The sequence below is a fragment of the Benincasa hispida genome, chromosome 4 (genome assembly GCF_009727055.1).
Source record: "Benincasa hispida cultivar B227 chromosome 4, ASM972705v1, whole genome shotgun sequence".
In the NCBI taxonomy this organism is placed as follows: domain Eukaryota; kingdom Viridiplantae; phylum Streptophyta; class Magnoliopsida; order Cucurbitales; family Cucurbitaceae; genus Benincasa; species Benincasa hispida.
The window spans coordinates 32,035,061-32,045,185 of record NC_052352.1 but is presented as its reverse complement, the minus strand read 5'-3'; positions in this window follow the sequence as shown (position 1 = coordinate 32,045,185).

Here is a 10,125-nt window from a genome sequence, read left to right as displayed (position 1 = left end):
TACATGCTTGAGCCACATACAGATAACGAGGGATTTTATGTTTATTGGTTTGTGGTAAAGCAAATAAAACAAGTAACTGAGCAAAAATATAAGATATGAAGTAAATATCATATATTAACAACTCAAGTGTTCGTACATACTGTTTACAAACTACAGGACATGAGACTTTAGAGCATCAACCCAACAATCTCCCACTTATCCTAAAGCGAAGTGAGGTGTACAAAAAACTAGGGCATAAAAGCCCAGTACAAGAAAATCTCCCACTTGCCCTAGTTCAACCGCGGGCTATCCTACAGACCCATGCTCCGTAGGTGACCGTTAAACACTGTAGCCGTTAGAGCCTTCGTAAATGGGTCAGCAACATTAAAAGGGCCTGGGTTAGACTGATCCATCTCATCTTCTCAACCTCTTGAGGCGTCTTAGGACACATTTCCTTAGACAAAGTGACTCCATACCTAAATGGCAGTAGGCCCCTTCTGGAGTCTTGCATCGAGTACTTGAGCAACATCTTATCAATGTACAATGCCTGAGATAGTGCTAGCACTTTTTTCTTATGATTCCAAAAGATCTATATACCTAGAACAAACCGAGCCTCTCCCAAATCTGTCATTTGGAAATGGGTCGCTAGCCAGTCCTAAACTGCAGTCAGTAGACCTACATCATTCCCAATGAGGAGGATATTGTCTACGTACAACACTAAGTAGACTACTAAAGCGTTGATGATCTACTTGTAAACACAAGGTTCATCAACGTCACCATCCCAGTCAACATCCTCCATTGCCTTCTTATAAGACAACAGAACCTCAATGTCGCCTTCTGCTACCATAGTTAGGATTTTCGTGAAACTCAGATAGCGAACGGGTGGGTTTGCAACCCTCCCACTACGTCGAGGTTCCCTCAACTCTTGAGGTGGAAATGACCTACTGGATGAACTCCCATCAACAACTCTTGCGATGTATTAGGCTCTTCAACAACTCTTGTTGAAGTTTCAGTAGTTTCATTGGAAAGCTCACGCAACACGACTTTGCTTCATGGACTGTGCTCCCTTATATGATCCTCCTCCAGGAAAGTAGCATTTGTTGAAACAAACACCCTATTTTTCATCGGATCATAAAAATAACCCCCTCGTGTACCTTTGGGGTAGCCTACAAAGAGGCATAACCTCGACCATGGTTCCAACTTCTTGGGATTAGTCTCAAGCACATGTGCAGGGCAACCTCAAATGCGAAAGTGACGTAAACTAGCTTTACGCCCATTCCACAACTCCAGAGGTGTTCTTGCAACACTCTTAGAGGGAACAAAATTGAGTATGTATACTGTAGTCTCCACTACAAAACCCCAAAAAGAGTCCGGTAAGGAAGCATAACTCATCATCGAGCAAACCATGTAAAACAAGATCCTATTTCTCCTCTCTACACCTCAGTTGATAGTTAGAAATGATTCCATGTTCTATCAAATAGTTCTGGAATGCCGAGTCCAAAAACTCTCCACCTCAATCTAATCAAAGTGTTTTAATCTGTCTATCCAATGCGTTTTCAACTTCAGCCTTGAACTCTTTGAACTTTTCAAAGGATTCAAACTTCCGTTGCATAAGATAAACATACCCGTACTTGGAGTAATCATCAGTGTAACTGATAAAATACTCATAGCCACCTCGGGCTCGCACATCCATAGAACCACAAAGGTCAGAATGTACTTACTCAAGAGGTTACTTGGCTCTATAACCTTTTCTAGTAAAAGGTCGTTTAGTCATCTTACCTTCAAGGCAAGATTCGCACATTGGTAAAGAATTTTCTTCTAACTCACTTAGAAGTTTATTCTTCACCAATCTCTCAATCCTATTGAGATTAATGTGCCCTAAATGAAGATGCCAAAGTTAGGCATTTTCTTTTGGAGAAATTTATCGACGTTTTAATTGAGTTAAAAAAGTTCTGAATAATTCAGTATTATGGAGGGAATTAATGGCTAACAACCTTAGCACATATAAATTCGATTCCAAATTTGCTGTGCAAATAATAACACCATCTTTATGAATAAATGCTTTATCCACATTAAACAAGATAGTATATTTACATTGCAATAAACACTGTATAGAAATAAGGTTCCTCTTTAGTTCAGGAACAATATATACATCATGTAAAATAAGGAACCTATTCTGTAAAGCTAACCGGAGTCCTCCCATTGCCACAGCTGAGACAACGTGCCTGGTGACTACTCGCATCATCATCTCACCAGCCTTTAGTTGTTGCCAAGATCTAATCCCATGAAAAAAAAAACATGGTCAGTGGCACCTGAATCAATTATCCAGGTAGAATCATCATTTTCCACTAAACAAGTTTCAAGCAGAAGTAAATCACATTTACCTTTATCTACCTTGGCCTTAGCCTTGGCTACTTTCTTCCCTTTCAAATACCGAGGACAGTTTCTCATCCAGTGTCCATCTTGGTTGCAATGGAAACACTTTCCCTTAGCAACTTGTGGACGCCTATTTGGGGCGACAGGAAGTGGATTAGCAGGCGCCTTCCCTTTTCCCTTACCACCCTTCTTCTTCTTCCCCTTTGTAGAGTTAGAAGTAGAAGATGCAGACTTCGTTCCTGAGGTCGAACCTCCATGGAACATCCTGGAGGATGAAGCAACATTTGGCTCACCCTTCTGCCTCTCCTTACTTTTCAGTAAAGATTGGTAAGTCTGCAACTCGTTGAAGAGAGTTGTAAGGTTATATTTCACTTTGTTAAGAATCACATTGCTAACAAAGTGCAGGAAGCTCTCTGGCAAAGAATGTAGGATTATGCTAACTTGGCTGCCCTCATCGATGGTAGGCCCATTCAACTCTGCCACATTAAAGTGGATCATCATGTTAAGCACATGTTAACGAAAAGAGGTGCCTTCTTGCATTTTGGAGTTGAATGTGTATTTAAGAGCCTCATGCATAAGCTGTTTAGATGGTTGTCCAAATATCCCCTGCAGAGATTCCATGATCTCACGCGCTGAGACCATAGGCTCATGTTTCTTGGCCAAGACTTCAAAAAGACTTGCCAAGATGTAGGCTCGAGTCTTCTCATTTGCCCTTGTCCATTGCTCGTATGCCTCTTGACATTTTGAGCAACATTCGGAGCTAGAATAGGTGGACAAACCTCCGTGGGAGTGAATATGAGATCCTCGATGATTAGGATTATCGTGATCATATGTTTCCATATTGCGAAATTATCTCCAGTAAGTTTTTCGGCACTTAACAAAGCCAACGTGGCTATTGCCATTTTGAAAATGTTGCTGAAAATACAAACAAAAATTTATTAGAATTTGCTAAACTACTTTTAATCCAATCAGTTTTGCAAAATAGTTTCAAGTACCCTAAGTTATAGGCTTCTATTTTGCAATGATGCCCCAGTGAGGTAGGAAAAACGCCACCGGTGGGGTGATCAGTTGCCCCTTCATTGGGATGAGATATTCTCAACCATTAGGTAGAACCGACTTTTAGAACTGAACCTAACACCACTATTTTTCGGTCCAGAATCGTTAACCTTTAACTATTTCGTGTAAGTGTAACCCCTCGCTTTCAGTGCCAGAGTCCCACCATAATGAGCCCATCGTAGGGAAGAAGCAGATTAGGATAAGAGACTAAGTTACCTTATCCTCTTACAAGAGATCAAATAAAGAAACGCACAAAACTACCATCCTTTAGGGGGAACTCCCAGGGTGCCTCGAGGCGATGCGCAGTAACTTTATTCAACCTAACGAGAGAGACCGAGGGATATGCTGTCACACTTCCCGCTCCCACTTACTATGAACACTCTCTCCATCCACCTTAATATTGACCTACCCAAACACCATCCGTTGGGGGGACACACCAAAGGTGCCGCAAGGCCGAGGATAGATCTCACGGCTGTCTCTTATACACATCTAGATGTGTATAAGAGACAGGTTGAAGGGTCATGCCAAAGGTGCCGCAAGGCCGAGGATAGATCTCACGGTGTGGACTATTTAGCAGAAACGTGAAAGGTTTAAGTGAAGCATCTAATGCCCCAAGTACCTCTCACAGAATGTTCTACCTAGGGGTTCATTAACCTAGACAATCTGGCTATTGATTTTAGTCTAAGTCATCTTTTTAACCTCTGCTCATAAACAACGTTTGTCTATGAAATATGAACACGTTCAAGTAGTCACATTTAAACACTTTAATGCACTGTCCTTAACTTGCATGCATGCATCAAATCTATCTAATTCACCTTTCCAGGTAAGTTCCCAGATAGGGGTGTTAAGTTTCTGTCAACTTAAATACCCCAGCCTAGATAGAACTCGCCTTCAACAAAAGGTCCCTTATAAATAGATTTGTTACACTTTAACCTTTTATTAGCCAATTTAATCCTATTAAACTGATTAAAAGATTAAAGCCTTAGGGTTGCTAATCGTATTAGAACCGTGATCTTAGGTGTATGTGATCCAAGTTTTAAACACTTTAAAACGATGAATTAAACCCAAGTGAGCATGCGTGTCTTTCTTATTCCGTTTAGTTCTAATTTCTCTTTAACTTTTAAAAAGAAACAACTAAAACCATTGCGCACAACGAGACATTTATAACATTTATAAAATAACCTATGTGTCATGCTTCATGCAATGTGCGGTCATTACTATATATCTCTTATATAACGCGTAACAACCAAGCAAACATGCTATCATTCACCCTTATACTATAACATTTATAATATAAAAATGATGCATGTCAATGCTTTTTATGCATGCATAAATATAACTCTTATATTATATGATGCATGAGCATGCTCTTACATAATTAAATCATGCTTCTCTAAATTATAACAATTACAATAAGGAGATGATCCATGACCATTGCATAACCTAAGGTGGGATTTACTATATGTGAATACCATATGACATATAATAACATACATCGCATGTAATAAACAAAAGGATTAATGAATCGGGATGAGCCTTTACAAAAACCAGAATGAAAAAATCCTATCTATTATATTTTTCATCGAGCAAACTAGTTCACAGGCGAACAGGGTCTTGAACCGGCAGGAGGTCTTCATCATGTAGTAAACTCCAGTAGGTAGATGATCGTTCAGCACACACTTAACGATAGGAGCATAAGTAAACGATCGCGTAGACGACGACGAGGCTGTGAAGCCTGATTTCGTGCTAGCGGCAACGACAGGTAAACGATTTACCTTTGCATTAACTAAGTGAATCGTTTATTTCAGTTACTAAGCGATGTAGCTTGCTGACCTAAACAATCAGTCTAGCTTGTGTGCTTTAAAACGATACGCGAGCATCTCATCATCTACACGATGCGTGCAAACCAGGTAAACCGATTTACATTGGCGATGCCTAAGCGATCGTGTTAGTCAGTTACTAAGTAATGAAGCTTGCTAGACCTTAACAAGATCGTCTAGCGCGCACTGGCGTGTTAGAGATCCTGCTGAGCATCTCATTATCTACACTGAACACGACACACAAGCGATAGCATACTCGATCAATCTATACGATATGATCAACTTTTTGATCGCATACCCCATGTCAGTTTTAAATTGGATATGCAATTCATTACAAGCAATCGCATTATCGACTCATCATACTATCGCTGATGTGACAACTTCTGAATCGCATAACCCATCATTTATATCGTTTTAGTTTTTCAATAACAGCGATAGCGATAGGCACATTCTTGAACGATTGGTGATTCATCACCTAGATCGCCTTCTTCTTCCCGAAAGAAAGCCAACACATTTGCCCCTGATCGTGTAGCACTCCTAATGCACACACTGCACAGTATCTGCTTTCTTCTGACGAACAATTCAAACTTAAAACAAACTTTGAAATACAGATTCGATAACGATTATCAAAGCCTAAAAATGAGGGGACTTTCAAAACAATCGGCAAAATGTAAAGGATCTAATTCAAACTGAGGCTATCAATTCTCGACAATCATCCATAAACATTCGCATACATCCATTCAGCAAAATATTTAACCAATTTAAAATCAGAGTGGAGAAAATGCAACCCACTCATGAATGTAATGTTCATTTCGTTTGCAGCGATGAAATCGGGAGTATCAGACGCTGGCTCTGATATACCCAATTTGAAGGATTTCATTATCGGAGTATTCCATAGTGTGTGTCGGGATCGCTCCGATCTTCTCAGTTGACTGAATATACAAAATTATACATTCAAATACAGTTAATGGAAATATAACTTAATTAATGATTATGCTTTGAACAAGATAATAACAAGGGACAGAGTGCAATATACCAGTTGATTAGACCGTCTTTCACACTTCGGCACTCCAATCAGAGCGGAGACCCTCCAAGAGATATAATCCAATAGCCCAAGCAGCAGCGTCAACAACAGATAGCGATGAAACAACCGCACAAATATGATAGCCGCGGGGACGGACACCAACCACTTAATAGTGTATAATCCAAGATTTCCCAGACTATGCGATATTATTTGCTCTCGGTCACAACATTGGTAGATGTTGGATTTAAGTTATATGTAAGTTGATGTACGCACATTAATTGTTTGAATTATTGGGCTGAAAACGTGCTAAAGGTCTTGGGCTTGTGTTGTGGAAATATATGCCTCTCAAATTGAAATTATTGGTGATGGTATTTTTAATTAAATTTACAAAAAAGATATGATTAGGACATAACGAAAAAGCCAAGAATAAGAAGTAAAAAGAAGAAACGGAGAGGAAGAGTGCATAAAGGAAAATAGGAAAATGAGAGAGAAATAATTTGAAGAATAACATATGGAACATTCTTTCGCATACGGTGGTAATATAGGGTTTAAAGTGTAGGAAAACCCCACTCATTTCAGCACCCATTATACTCTCATGCAATTTTCACCACTTAATAGATGTCAACCTTCATGAGCATTTCGATGGAGCACTGATGGAGTATATGATGAGACGGAAAGGGAGGAAAGAAGGAATATGCTGCAGGATTGAGAGTTATTGACCATTAAGGAGAGAGTGATTAAAGTTCACAGTGCGAAAAGTGTAACGCGCACTCATTGAGATATGATAGATTGGGTTTTCGAAACTACACGCTATTGGTCTTGGCTTTCCTTAAAGTTAGAAGTTGGTTGAGTCTACAGCAGAACAAGACTTATAAGAGGTGAGGCAGTGTCAAACTTTTCTTGGAAAGATTAAATTTTCTATCTTTTCTAAAACCAAATAATTATCATGAATTAGGAAAGCTTTTGGAGCTAAAGATAATGTGATGTTCACACTGTTTATATGGTAAACTATTGAATATGCGTAAACAGATGCTTAACAGAATTTTCGTAGGCACGAAAAATCTAGAAGGATCATCTTTGGTGTCTCAATTTCTCTGGTGGTAGGATTATGTAAACATTTCTGGGGGTTGTGGGTATTTTATGTCTGTATGTTGGGTATGGAGACCTTAGATTAATAAGGGCTCTATTACCTTAGGGTATGGGTTGGAGAAAGACATTTGATTCAATGCAATGTTTTTTCCTATTGATTTGGAAAACTGTCCTTTTCAAAAGGTGAAGGAAATAAATTCGTGAGCGGGGCACTCCAGAAAATGATAAGAAAAGAAATTTTGAAAAAGTTTGTAACAAAGGTATTTTAGATTTATTCATGCAAGAAAAATGGTTAGAGGAATGTAGCCTTGGGAATGTCGCACGAGATCTAGGGTGTATTACGCACTCATGGTTCCGCAGTGACCTCTTTATGGACAAGAGGTCCGATTGAGAGGATTTAATTTTATTTCATGTTTCTTCCTATTCATATCAAAAGCTAGATATATGTTGCTTAGAGGAGTTCCAAAATGAAGAGTTTGTATGATAGATAATAATTGTATCATCAGAGAATTGTAATTTAAGAATGTAGTTGAGATTTTTTAATGTCTGTTAAAAAGTATTGAGGAAGAACTTTTATCGATGTGGATTGAGGGAAGTTGGTAGGCTTTGAAAATCTGAATTGAAAAAATCTATGAGAATTAAGATGCTGAATGTGAATATTTATATTTTGTACACGGATAGAGAATTTAAGTGGAATTCATGAAGACATCGCTAATTATAAATATTCTTAGCTTCAAATAAAGTGTACTATAGGTGGATCAATTGAGGATATTGGGATCTAGTGCCTCTAATCCGATTGTTTTACAGGCCAAAGAGGAAATAGGCCACTTAGATCTCATTCTAAGACAGGCAACTAGACAAAGACGGTGAGTGACAAAAATAAATTTCAAAAAATGATTCTAAGACTGTATTTTAATGCTTAAATGGTTTACATGCTTGAATATGAAACTTATGAATGATACAGTATTTCTATGAATGGTTTCAAACATAAGTTTTGAGCTTAGATTTTCTAATGAATGGGTTTATATACGAGTACGTGAAATTTGACTTCCTAAAAAGTAGTTGAAACGATACCATTTAAGGTAGAAGTATAGTACTTATATAGCGAGTACTGTTTAAAGATTTTCAGTTTTTCAACGAGCAAGACCGAGATATAACCTTGAGATTTAGCGAGTAAGATAAAGATAAGCAGACATGTTTTAATGTTTTTCATGTGGTTTTCTAAAGAACTTTTAATTTGACTACATGAACTGAGATTGTAGCCCAATAGGATTCCATATGGTACCGTTGCACATAGGTGATATTCCTTGTTGGACGTTGAGTGTACTACCGTGATCAACCGATGCTGTCGGGAGTGCTGGGCGGGCCCCAGCTACATTTCATAGAACTAGTAAAACAGGAGTTGTACTGGGGCGTGCCCTAACAAACGTTGATTGTCATAGTTAGTTAAAAATGTTTTATATATACTTGATATGCTTATTATAGATTTTAATGACGTCCTTGCGGAACATTTAGAAAGCTTTAGCGTTAACACCGTTTTATGTTATAACGCTTTGATTGAAACAGATTTATACGTTTAAACGTTTAATCTACATGTTTTGATTTGCGGAATTTACATCCTTTTAAATTATTAATCACTCAATGGGCTTCGTAGCTCACTCTTTCAAATGTTTTCCCACCTTTTTCAGGTAGAGATTCGAGGCTCCCGATGCTGATAAATTGCCAAAGTCTGTTTCTTCCTAAAAAGCTTCAGATCAAGCTTCATACATGGGTGGAGGTACATTGTGTCTGTTATATTTGTAAAATCAGTCTTTGTAATGACTGGATAGTTTATGTTGTGTAAGCACTATGACTGTCGATGGTTGTGAAAAACCCCAGTTGGATATGTTTTGTCAGTCATATCTCTATCAGGTTATTGTTTCCCAAACCGGTATGTTAGGACTGCACTTCATGTGTGTCTAAAGGTTTTCAGGATTCCGCTGTGTTGTGTTACATGTAAAGTATTTTATATCTAAGATTAGTATGTTTATCAGATTCAACGATTCAGCAGGGTCAATAGGTATCGTTAGAGGAGGACGATGTCTGTTGGCTTCACGCCATCTCCCTGACTAAGCTAGCAGGTAGTCTGGGAGAGGGTGTGACAAAAGAGCCCCGGGTATTCTCGGAGTGAAAGCCCAAAGGGTGGTCTTTGGTGAATTTGGTAGAGGAAGGAGGAAACACGAATCGTATAGGCGATAAGCAAGTGGGAGGGAAAAAGGCACTATCGCATAGCAGAAGTGCTTATCGTTTAGGAGTAGCTACACGATCGTGTAGGATTTACTAAACGATCGTTTAGGTAAAGGTATACGATCATTTAGCTAAATAAGCACATTATACGATTGTTTAGAGAAGCTATGCGATCGTGTAGTCGACAGTGTGCGATCGTTTACGCACGAGGTGGACGATCATTTAGGCAGAGAGTAGCTATTGTATAGTTGTTAGCTTTAAGGCTTTAATCAAACCAAGTATTTTGATGATAACAAACTCAGATTTTTTGTACTAACATTTTCAGTGTTTCAGAGTCAGTATCTTGTAGAGCTCGGAAAGACGATTCCAATGCAATTTGAATTGCTCAAATCAGAGTTCAAACGAGAAAGTTATAAGCAAAAGAAGATTAGAGAGGAAATCCAACGTGGTAGTGACACATGGCACCTTACTGACATGGCATCCGACATGGCGGCTGAAGTGGCACACAAACGGTCAATATTGATGACGTGGAAGCTGACGTGGCACTCCAATTGG